Raw genomic sequence first — 12,014 nt, forward strand, 5'->3', positions numbered from 1 at the left:
TCACCCATAGGCATTCCACCTCATCATCATTAGTTTCAATATCCATGGTGTCCAAAGCCTCCCAAATATAAAGAGCCACACCTTCACCTCTTCTCCCTTTCCTGTCTCTCCTGAAGAGCTTGTAGCCATCCAGTGTAGTGCTCCAGCCATGTGAGGCATCCCACCACGTTTCTGTGATGGCAATGACATCACAGCTCTGCTGCTGGACCATGGCCTCCAGCTCTTGCTGTTTGTTACCCATGCTGTGTGCACTGCTATCCATGCACCTCAGCTGGGCTGCTGATTTCATCCCTAACTCAGGCTTACCACCCTTGGGCCTGCTTCCAGACAGCCCAGCTGCATCCCGTTCCCTCTTCAAACCTACTTTAAAGCCCTCTCAACAAGTTCTGCAAGCTCATCAGCTAAAAACCTTCTGCCCTTAACAGAGAGATGGAGCCCATCTGGTTCCAGCAGGCCAGGTGCCATCAAAGCTGCACCATGATCAAAGAATCCAAAATTCTGCCAATGACACCAGCCCTTGAGCCACTTGTTGATGATATGAGCTCTCCTATTGCTTTCACCATTTTTCTCAGCCACCAAAGGGACTGAGGAAAAGACTACCTGTGTCCCTGTCCTATCAACCACTTGTCCCTGGGCCCTAAAGTGACTTTCAATGGTCCTGACACTCCTCTTCTCAATCTCATCACTTCCAGCCTGGAGTTTCAACAGTGGATAATAATCAGAGGACTGAATCAGCCCAGGAAGTCCCTGAGGAATATCCTGCACCTGGGCCCCAGGGAGGCAGCAGAGCTCTCTGCGGGGTGGGTCCCCTTGACATGGGGCCCTCTGTTCCCCTCAGAAGGGAGTCACCCACCACGATTACCCTTCTCTCCTTTTTGATGTTAGAGCTGGCAATCCATGTTACAGATTAATTATAATTGGGAGGCTCTCCGGACAGATAATTTTCTTCTTAATCATTTGGCTGACTCTTTAGATCCAGGGGCTCATAACTATTCTGAAGTGGCCCCTGGCTAGGGGATGGGGGTTGGGAGGAATTTTTATCATAACCTCCCCGTGCAGGGACCATTTCCACTCCCCTTCATCTACCAGGTGTCCTTCTCTTGCCTGACAGTGTGCGGCATAGGAGTCCTGTGACTCTTGCTGGGCCTTCCGTAAGGATGGAAGGGCTGAACTCCACCAATCTATTTCCCTTTCACTTTCCCTGATACTCCTTAGTCTTTAAACTTCCTCCCTAAGCTCGGCCACCAGTGAAAGGAGATCATTCACCTGTTCACACCGCAGGCAGCTTTTCTCCTCACTGCCCCCTGAAACCACTGCTAAGCTCAAACACTCTGCACAGGAATGGGTCAGGACAGACACATCCTTTTTGGAGGGTTCCACTTAGTTACATGCACTTGTACTAACTACAGTTTTCGATTGCGTAAAAACCATTACTACCAGAAAGTCCAAAGCCAAGCAACCAACAGAAACACTGCAAACAACACACAGTAAACCTCCCTAGCAAGAAAACCTGCAACCCTGCCTGCTTGCCCTGCCTGTGCACACTGCCTCGTGAATTGTCCCTCAGAGACATGCCACGGCCCTGTTTGCCCACTCCTGTTTGCCGCAAACCCTAGAGGCCTCTTTTAATCCGCTGGCTAACCAAGGAGGGAGGAAGCTGCACCCCATCCCTGCGTAACTCACAGGCTCTTGATGGCTTCCCTCTTTTCCTGGGCATGCCACTGGAGGAGGTCCAGGCCCAGATGGTCCCAGGCAAGGAAATGTCCCTCAGCCCAGGGACGCTCAGCATGGGCTGCCCCATCCTCCCCGGGGACCTGCCACTGGTCACAGCAGCCCCTGCCTGGCTCCTGCCTGCCCACACCGTGGCCATCCCCAGCTGTCCCTGGGCACGCAGCTCAGCCAGTGCTGATCCTGGCTGGGCTTTGCTGCTGCTACCACCAGGACACTGGGGTGACAGCTCCATCTCTTTAGTGCAAGAGAAGAGCTGGGCCAAGCCCTGCCCACCTTCAGTAGGGGCCAGAGAGCAGGGCCAGTGCCTTCACGGGGAGAGGACCTTGTGTGGCTGCAGGCAGCATCTGCACAGCAACAAGCTGTTAAAGCAGCTGGCACAGGGACATCGGGCATGGGCATGGAGATGTGCGATAAAATTAGAGGTCCAGTTTTCCCTTAGGTGTTTGGCAGGACACATGAAGGGAGAAAGATACAACTGTGAAAGAGGCCATGGCAAGTGACACAGTGAACAGAGGCTCTGCTATACCTATCATGCACTGCTTGTTCACATCCTGCAAGCAGAAAATCATTGGGATTCATCAAAGTGGAGTCAGGGCATGTGTTCCTGTCTTGCTTTGAACCTCTACAAGATCCGTGGGGAGAGTGAGCCTGTGCTGTGCTGCACTGCTGAGCTGGCAGCACGGTGGATACGGGCAGGATGTCCTCTGTTTCCCCCAGAGCTGGGGCCTGCAGGCACCTTGCCAGCCCTTGGCACAGGCTGTGCCAGCCAACAAAGCCCAGCAGGCTGGGAGGAGAGCCTGGGTGCAGCGCAGTTGCTTGGGCAGTGGCTGCTGCCAGGGACACGGGCCAAAGCCATCCCTGAGCAGCCACTGCCACCCCTGGCCCTCCCTGCCCCGTGACAGCTCCCCCAGCCCCAGGGGACAGGCTCAGGCCCACTAAGGACACACTGGAGCCTTGCTCTCCCTCTCTGTCCTGTCCTCACCATGGGCACCCCATGCAGTCACTCCCAGGTTTCGGGATGTGTCCCCATGGAAGGACCCCAGCAGGACTGCTCAGAACCCGAGTGCCCTGAGCCTGTTTGGGATAATTCCCCTGAGCTATGCCGGTCGTGCCTGGGCTGTGTAAGACTAAACATTAAGAATTAAAGGCAATTTTACATTTTATTGCCAAAGTGTCAGAAGATTCTAGGTTTCCCTGACTGTAAAGCTACTTTATCAATTACAGAACTGTTGGAGCAAAGGGGAACAAATATCTGGTGTCTGTATTCTATGAAAAACTCTCCTCAATGCTACAAAGGAAAAATATATCTAAATGTTTTAAAATGAAAGACAAAGATAACATGAGGGTGCTGTTGGTCTGATGAGCCCCATGCCCAGCTGCTGCCTGCCCATGCCTGGCTGTGCCCAGACGAGCAGCTCCGCCAGTGCTGGTGGTAGCACACAGAAACCTGAGCTGAAGCTGGACTCAAGCCTGTGATAGATGAGTAAAGTGACAGTTCACTCTCACAATAAAGGAGAAATATCATGTATATTTGTTAAGAGAAGTTTTTTATATATATAGATATGTTTTACCCCCTGTTGTGTTGTTATCTTGGGATTACCTGAGTTTGAGACATTTAAGAGGGTCACCTTGCTACGACAGCAGCACCTGACCTCCAATCGAGATGTAAGGAAGTAAACTCCAGCACTGGACATCAAAGAAGGAGTCGATGGACAGAACTTTAAGAAGGGCAAAAGAGTTAAAAGGTGAAACCTCCATTGTGTGGATGAGAATGTGGTGGGAAAAATCCTCTACTCCCGGCACAGTAACATTGTCTTTATTCAGTGTCCTGTTATATTTCTAATAAGGTTTTTAATAAACATCTAAAATTTTTACAAGTAAATATAACTTTTCGAATAATCCATTCCCTGGCTAGAGGGCTGCACCTCCTGTCCTGGATGGGCAGCTAGGCCAGTCCCTTCAGGGAGAGTCGGTTCTGTTCTAGGCAGTGGTTGTAGCATACTGCCAGCTACAAGCTGGTAATACACCTGTGGAAGGGACAACGGACACTGGCACGGAGATGCACGATGACAGGCCAAGTTCTCCATGACTGAGGTATTTGGCTGGACTAGGGAAGTTCCAGAGGTGCTCCTGTGGAGAGAGGAGGTGGCTGAGGCCCCAGCTGCCAGTGGCACACAGGGACCCTCGTGCACAGCAGGGCCCAGAGCTGGCAAGGCTCCCCAGCATGGCTGGAGCTGCTGGCACAGCTGGGCCCAGCTGGACAGCTGCCCCTCAAGGCCCCGGCCAGCAGGGCACGGCTCTGGGCAGGGTCCCTGGCCAGGAGCGGGCCCCAGAGCGCCTCTGCCTTTCAAGGGCAACCTCGGCCCTGCTCTTTCTCCTCCCCACCTCCCTCTGCCTCTGCCCCGTGCCCCTGGGGCTGCTCTTGGCCAGGCAGCCTCAGTGGGAGCCAGCTCTGGCTGCAGCCCCAGAGGGGCCCCCAGGACAAGGCCCAGCAATTGAGAGGCCAATGGAAGCACTGGGCAGCAGCAGAATCCTCAGCAGAGTTGTTTGGACAATCATGGACTGGCCACAGCTCCAATGCAGCCTCAGTGGGAATGGTTCCTGTCTACATTAGACTTTCAAAAGAATCTCTTTCAGGGAAAGATGACCACTCACCATTTCTTCTTCCAGTTACACCAGATTTTGACACAGCACAACATGAGAATAAGGTCCAAAAAAAGCAGGCCAGCCATTAACCCTGCCCAGCAGCCTGTTCCCATATAGAAGACCCTTCCGAGGCCTTTCTGGGCATCATGAACACCTGTTGTGGGGTCGGCTGCATCTGTGGGAGCGATGGGGAGCGTGAGCCCGTGCTGTGCTGCACTGCTGAGCTGGCAGCACGGTGGATACGGGCAGGACGTTCTCTGTTTCCCTCAGAGCTGGGGCCTGCAGGCACCTTGCCGGCCCTTGGCACAGGCTGTGCCAGCCAAGAAAGCCCAGCAGGCCGGGAGGAGAGCCCGGGGACAGCGCAGCTGCTTGGGCAGTGGCTGCTGCCAGGGACACGGGCCAAAGCCATCCCTGAGCAGCCACTGCCAGCCCTGGCCCTCCCTGCCCCGTGACAGCTCCCCCAGCCCCAGGGGACAGGCTCAGGCCCTGTCAGGACCCAGCGCAGCCCCTGCCCAGTCGGAAGCCAGGGCTGGCTCTGGCCCTGGGCTGGCGGCAGGGCTCCCGCTCGGGGCTGCTCCTGTGCCTTGGGCCTCTGGGCACTCAGGGCCAGCTCTGCAGCAGCTGCAGCGTGAGGGACGTTGCTGCACCAGTCCCGTTTCCCCGGGGCTCTGAACCAGCTCCAGAGGCCTGGAAGCCGAGGCGCCTCCAGCTTTGGCTGCTGCCGGGCTGGGCAAGGGCAGGCCCTGGGGGAAGAGCTGCTGCCACACAGCCCCGGCCAGGGCTGAGCCCGGCTCAGCAATTACCTGCTGTGCCTGTGCCCGTGTCTGCCATCGCCTTCCTCCCTGCTGCAGGGGCTGCCAATGAGCCACTGCTTCCTCGGGGAAACACCTCCTTCAGCCCTGCCTTTTGGTCCATCACTTGAGAAACAAAAAAGGACAGTTGGATCAGATGGAACAATTCCCCATTCCTTTGCTGGCATCTTCAGGGCAGCATGGTTATCAAAAATTGGGAAAAGATTTACAAAGTATCTGGGCTTTTGTGACTGGGCCAGGGCCCTCCCTTCCCCAGACAGCTGCCAGTGCTGAGCAGAAATCCTGAGGGGATCGTGCAGGGCAAGAGGACACACGTGCATGGTTCTGTGTTGGCACCTGCAGCGCTGCCTACTTGGCCAAGCTTTGGGCTCTTGAGCTGGCAACTCTCCCAGGGGAAAGGCCTTGACCTACCCTCAGCATCTCCCAGAGGCTCAATCTTGAAAGTGGGTTGGGAAGCCAGATCACTTTCACCAACCGGGTTAGCTGCAAAGAAAGGCAGGACAGAAGAGCTCCTCTGACACTGTTTAAGATTCTCCTTCAAGCCCAAGTACCTGGGAGGGCACCTGGGTGACTGGTGCCCTCCAAGGCACTCCATCAGCTCTGCCTCCCACTCAGGAGCAGGGGGACCTCATGCCTGCAGTGGTCCCACACTGGGATGGAAGGGGCCCCTTGGGGGGCTGTGTGGGCAGAAAGGACTCCCTGGAGCTGCCAGCAGCTCTAAACCCAGCCCCAGGCAGGGCCAGGGCTTGGCAGTGGCAGCAGGAGCAGCTCAGGCTCCCTGGGGCTGGCAAGGGAGCTGCCAAAGGCTCAGCCCCGGGGCACAGCCCTGGGCCCGGCCCCTTCCCTCTCTGCTCTTCTCCCTGGCTGCACAGAGCACATGGAAGGACACACTGGCATTGCACAGGGGAGGAAGATGGACAGCTAAATGCTCCTTCCTCCCACTGACAGCCATCCTGTGGGATCACTGTTGGGTACAAGAGTAGAAATTTGGAGGCTAGGATTTCCACAATCCATCAAACTTCAGAGGATCTCAAGGGAAATGACAGAGGAATATTACTCTGGACAATGATTACACTTGGACTATGATTGCTCTGTTAGCAAAGAGTTGCTGAAAACCTACCATCACCAAGCTCCAACATCCTTAAACTGTGCTTTAACAGCATTTCCCAGTGATGGAAGTCACGTTCCCAATCTAGAAAGGAGCACAGATGAGAACTGTTCCATGCTGTGCTGGGATCCCCTTGTATAGGGAACCGAGCACTGCAAGGGGGTCAGGTAATGCTGTGTGCCTGCACTGCCAAGTAGCAGAGCGGGCAGCTGAAGCCTCAGCAGGGCTCAGGCCCAGAGGCATAGCAATTACCTCCTGGGCCTGTGCCTGGCATCGCCTCCCTTCCTGCAGCAGAGGCTACCATGGAGCCACTGCTTCCTCTGGGAAACTCAGCCTTCAGCACAGGCTCTCCTTCCATGTCTGCAGAAAGGAAAAAGGACAGGTGAATTAGGTGGGGTTGTTTCCCAATGGGAATGTGGCATCCTCAGGAGGCAATGCTTGTCTAAGTAATGGATAAGATTAAGGAGAAAGACCAGGGCCCTGCCTCCTCCAAAGAGCTGCCCCTCCAGATGCGCTCACAGACTGGGAAAGTGCAGGGGATCTCAGGGTGGGCCATGGTGCAGTTTGGGCTCCCTGGCAGCTGATGCCAAATGCCTTCCTGCAGAGGCTGGGCAGAAGCTGCAGCCAGGCCAGACTGGGAAACAGCCCTGCAGCGCGTCAAAGCAGCAGCAGCAGCGGGGCAGCGAGGCTGCCATGGATCCCTTCCCGCTGTGCCGGGCACGGCGTGTCCAGATGTGCAGCCAAAGCCCCTGGCTGCTGAGTGCCAGGGGAAGCATGAGGGAAATGCACCCACCACGTTGTCTCTCCAGGTCACTCCAGATCCTGTCCATCTGTTTGGATGCCTCCAGGGACTTGCTGTCTCCTCTAGGTTTGTTCCTCCCTCTCGGAGGACCTTAAGAAAAGCATTTGCATTTCAGGTGAATGGATCCCACAGAACTAGGGCTCAGCCTGTGGGGTCAGCAGGCACACACTACTCACCCCTGAGATGGGAGCGGGGCTTGTGTGCAGCAACCAGGAAAGGAGCCTGAAAAGTCTTTCCTGCAGACACACCTGTAATTCAACAGCCACAGAAGCTCCTGTCACCTGCTTCCTGACAGGTTCTCAATGATTATTCTTTTAGCAACATTGACAACATACCTGCTGGAGGGTTAAGACCCTGGAAATCTTCATTAAGCCAAGCTGCTGAAGAAGCCTTCCTAGCATGCTCGTCTAGAGGCGAGCACAGATCATATCAGACCCATTTCCATGGTGTGCTGGGATTCCCCTCTGCCTTAGAGAACTGGGCACTGCAAGGGGGTCGGGTAAGGCCTTGGCTGCCAGATGTCAGTGGACAAGGCCAAAGCTGCACAGGGGCCTGGGGAGCTCTGGAATGGCTCTGGTAACTCTCCACCCTCTTTGCAGGCCCTGTGCAACATCCCTGGATGGGTGGCTGGAGGAGCCCAGGGACCATGGGGGCTCTCTCCCTCCCACAGGGGAAACCCTCCTCAAAGCCCTGGGCAAAACCATCCCCAGCACTTCCCAGGGAGCAGGGAGCGCTGTCCCGGGAAAGAGCAGCCAGGCTGCCGGCTCACCTGCTCGCCGCGCTTGCAGCGGAGCAGCCTGGGCAGCCCTGGTAGACAGGGCTACGGCCAGGAGGAGCAGGAGGAAGAGGCGCAGAGCAAGGGCCATGGTGCCTTGTCCTCTGCCAGTCCCACAGCTCTTGCTGCCACCGCTGTCCTGACACCGCTGTGCCAACGTCAGCACCGCTGCTGCCACCGCTGCTGCTGCCGCAACAGTTGTGCTCAAGGACTGACTGCTGGGTCCTAGTGCTGCTGTGCAACCGCGGGGCTCTGGGACCTCTGTGACCTCAGAGCCTTCTGTGACCTCATGGCCAGGGTGGAATTGTTTTTGGAGCTGGATCTGCCTTCTTAGGAAGGGAGCTCATCCTGCCCAGCTGCTCTGCCCAAGGGCTGTGACACAGTCCCAGCCCAGCTGATCTCACAGGCTGGGGCATGAAGAGATGCAGAGCAGCTCTGCCGAGAAGGACTTGGTGTTGCAGCTAGATGAGAGGCTGGACATGAGGCAGCCATGTGCATTCAAAGGAGAGTGCCCAGCAGGTTGAAGGAGGTGATTCCACCTCTCTGCTCTGGTGAGACCCCACCTGGAGTACTGTGGAAGAGGTTTTACAGTGGCCTCTGTGAGCCATCGAGAAGTTTGATAACAAGATCCATGTTTACCCCTGAAAGAATTTCCTACCAATGTTTTTGACATGAAAACCAAGAAAGAAAGATAAATAAGAGAAACCTGCAACTCCCTATTCCAATGAGCATTTTGCTTGTCTCTCGTGACCAATGAATAAAGTGTAAAGTTAAGAGCTTTGTAAGAATGGAGAAAAAGCATGCAGGCTTGAATTAAAACAGGGTTTGAAGCCTTCTGGAAATGGAGTGTGTTGCTTTGTAGTGTCTCAGTCTCTCCCACGACAGAGTACTGCATCCAGCTCTGGGTCCCCAAGACAGGAAGGACATGGACCTGTTGAATCAAGTCCACAGGAGGGACAAAATGCTCTGAGGGCTGGAGCCCTTCTGCTTTGGAGACAGGCTGGGAGAGCTGGCAGTGTTCAGCCTGGAAGAGAGAAGACTCCAGGGACACCTGATTGCTGCCTTTCAGGGCCTTATGGGGGCTTGTAAAGAGATGGGACAGAATTTTTAGTAGAGCCTTTTGTGACCAGACCGAGGGGGAATGGTTTTAATCTAAAAAATGGTCAATTCAGATTAGATGAAAGAAACACATATTTTACACTATTGCTTATTAAACCTTGGCAAAGGTTGCCCAGACAGGTGGACATCCATCCCTGCAGACATTCAAGCTCCTGCTCTGAGCAACCTGACCTAGTTCAAGGTGTCCCTGCTCACTCCAGGCCATTGGGACTAGATGGCCTTTAAATGTCCCTTCCAACCCAAGCCATTCTGTGCTCCTGTGCACCATCAAAGCAGTGCTGCATTAGTGCTGGGCTGATTGTGCTGGCACCTGTATTTTGGTACTTGTGCCATTTAGCAATTGGCCATGAGAGGATTGATGGGCTGGGCAGTGAAGTCTGCAAATAACACACAGTGTGCTCAAGGAGAAAAAGGAGAGCAACACGGCTTCCAGTTCAGGTAAATGCCAGCATTTTGCTGCCCATTCCTGGTTAGAGAAATAAAGGAATGTCCTGAAGATCCCTTCATGTGGGTGCATTATTGGCCGTATCAGTACTTGTGTTCTGTAAAACAGGTTAAGTTGTTACAGCTTCTTGCCCCATTTATCCCTGGATAAACCCCAAATACTGCATTGCTCCTTGTCTACTTTCTTCCAAGTCAAGGCAAATTTTGTTCATTACTGTGTGGGACATAGTCATCTGTTCACAAGCAAATTCCTCTTGCCACTCTCACAACGGCAAGACTGCTTTGTTGATTTGCTCTAATTGGACTGTAATTAAGGCTACCTCTCACTAGAATTATAGCTGATGCATTGGGAGGCAAAGTGTTGAGTCATTTCTCCTGGAATCTGGCACTGTAGAGAGTTTTTTCTGTAAGTAAATGACATCTGAAGACAGGTGTAGTCTACCATACTTCTGGCATACTAGAAGTGAGAAAAAAACCTTTGAATCAGGATTTTATCCTTTCTTCTTTCTCCTCCTCCTCCTAGGAATTTTAATCTCTGAGGTCTAAGCTCTTCAGCTGCCTCACAAACATTGTTTTAATTCAGGCAGGCATCCATGCATTGAGCCACAAATCAGGACCGTGGTGTGAACCTTGAAGCAATGTAGGTTTATAGCACTGAAAATAATAATCCAATACCCAGGTTAAGCTAAGCATTTCCCAAAAACTCCACATGTCCTCAGATATGTTTCAAAAGGAATCACCGTTATAGGTGGGAGTGGGCAGAAAGAGTGTCATCAAAATAAAAAATTCAGCTTTCTGAGATCTTTCTATTCCTATAAAAAGAGAGTCGAAGTTGTTCATGTATGGAACATTAACTAGGAAGTGAATGACAGATTGTGAAAATAATTACTTGGGGAATGAATAACCATAAATAATAACAAGTTTACATATAGGTAATAAGTAAACCATCATGCTAAGAAAAAAAACAGACCTGCCAAAATAAAAACCAATAAGGCTGTTTCATATGTCTGAATAGAAAAAAAAAATACTGAAAAGAATCAGAGATCCTCAAGGGCATTGCTATATATAGAAACTTCCAGCTATTCGGAAAAAATGAAGGTAACTGTAGTGTGCAATAAACAGAGGTAACCTGGAATTTATTGGTGGATATGTTGCAGAATTTCGGAGAGCAGACTGGAAAAGCATAGGGGCTGATCAGACCACGTGTGGCCATTTACAGCAGTCTGAGGGATGTTTCTGGGACCAACTGCAGGAAGGAAAAGCAGCACACAATTCCTGGGACAATCTCTTTGCTGGCTGTGGACTTTTTGACAGTCTGTCCCCTGGGGCTGGGGGAGCTGTCACGGGGCAGGGAGGCCCAGGGCTGGCAGTGGCTGCTCAGGGCTGGCTTTGGCCCGTGTCCCTGGCAGCAGCCACTGCCCAAGCAGCTGCGTTGCCCCCGGGCTCTCCTCCCGGCCTGCTGGGCTTTGTTGGCTGGCACAGCCTGTGCCAAGGGCCGGCAAGGTGCCTGCAGGCCCCAGCTCTGGGGGAAACAGAGAACGTCCTGCCCGTATCCACCGTGCTGCCAGCTCAGCAGTGCAGCACAGCACGGGCTCACGCTCCCCATTGCTCCCACAGATGCAGCCGGCACCACAACACGTGTTCCCGATGCCCAGAAGGGCCTCGGAAGGTGTTGCTATTTTTGGAACCCTCTGTTTGCATGGGATAAGGGCAAGTTTGGCTATCTGTTTCTGCCAGGAAATTATTTGAAGAGCTCATCCGAGCCTTGACTCAGAGCTTCTCCATTGCAGTTCATGTTGTAATAAATAGGTGTGATTCCTGCTGATAAAATTGTAAAGTAATGAATATTGATATAATAATTAATATTTAGAAACAGTAAAACAGTTAGAAAGTGTAATGCCAAGGAAGAAAGGGAGAGGAGGGGCTCCCCCCGTTCTCCTGCAGATGTTCAGAACAGGAAGAAGCAAGAGATAAGTATTACTGAATTTAGTTGGAAGAGAGGAAAGTTTGGTTGGACATCCAGGAAAATGCTAATTATAGGAGATATATTGCTTTGATGCTAGAACATAGTATTGGCTTGTATGATATTAGCTTTGGCTTACATTATACCAGCTTGGTGCGCATGTGTAATCCAAAAGGTGAATCAAAGGACATTGAGGAAGAGGAGAGGCCTTCATCAGAGATGACCCCAAAGAACAGTGCAACCACCTAAAAAACGGTGGAGCATGCGTGGTAAAAGTGATAATGAAGGTGGAGATACAAGTGTGACAAATTGAAAATGGGAGGAGATGGTGATGATGTACAGTGTAAAAAGGAGAATTTCAAGCTTGGCAATTTCTATGTGAGGGGACAGGGGTCAAGCCCTGCCCTCCGTACCCCCCGTGTACCCCGCACGGTTATTTTTCCTTATGCGCTATTATAAGAACCAAATTATCCCTTATCATAAACAAATTATATTGTCAATATTTTGAGTGGATTCAATTTCATATACTTTTCAGCTACTTCATTAAAATTGCTGCAACATTTAATTTGCTTGGTTTTCTTTCATGATACAGTAATTGGAGAAATATAACAAAA

At 52.4% G+C, this 12,014-nt stretch overlaps 1 long non-coding RNA gene across 1 annotated transcript; it reads right to left on the reverse strand.

The window, feature by feature from the left end:
- Positions 1–3,705: 3,705 nt before the first annotated feature.
- On the reverse strand, positions 3,706–5,854 carry LOC135307131 (uncharacterized). Its single transcript, XR_010367860.1, has 4 exons — positions 5,601–5,854; positions 5,181–5,294; positions 4,387–4,552; positions 3,706–3,861 (listed from the first exon to the last, which is right to left on the reverse strand). It is a non-coding gene; the product is annotated as an uncharacterized LOC135307131 (long non-coding RNA).
- Positions 5,855–12,014: the final 6,160 nt, after the last annotated feature.

The sequence above is a fragment of the Passer domesticus genome, chromosome 9, assembly GCF_036417665.1.
Source record: "Passer domesticus isolate bPasDom1 chromosome 9, bPasDom1.hap1, whole genome shotgun sequence".
In the NCBI taxonomy this organism is placed as follows: Eukaryota; Metazoa; Chordata; class Aves; order Passeriformes; family Passeridae; genus Passer; species Passer domesticus.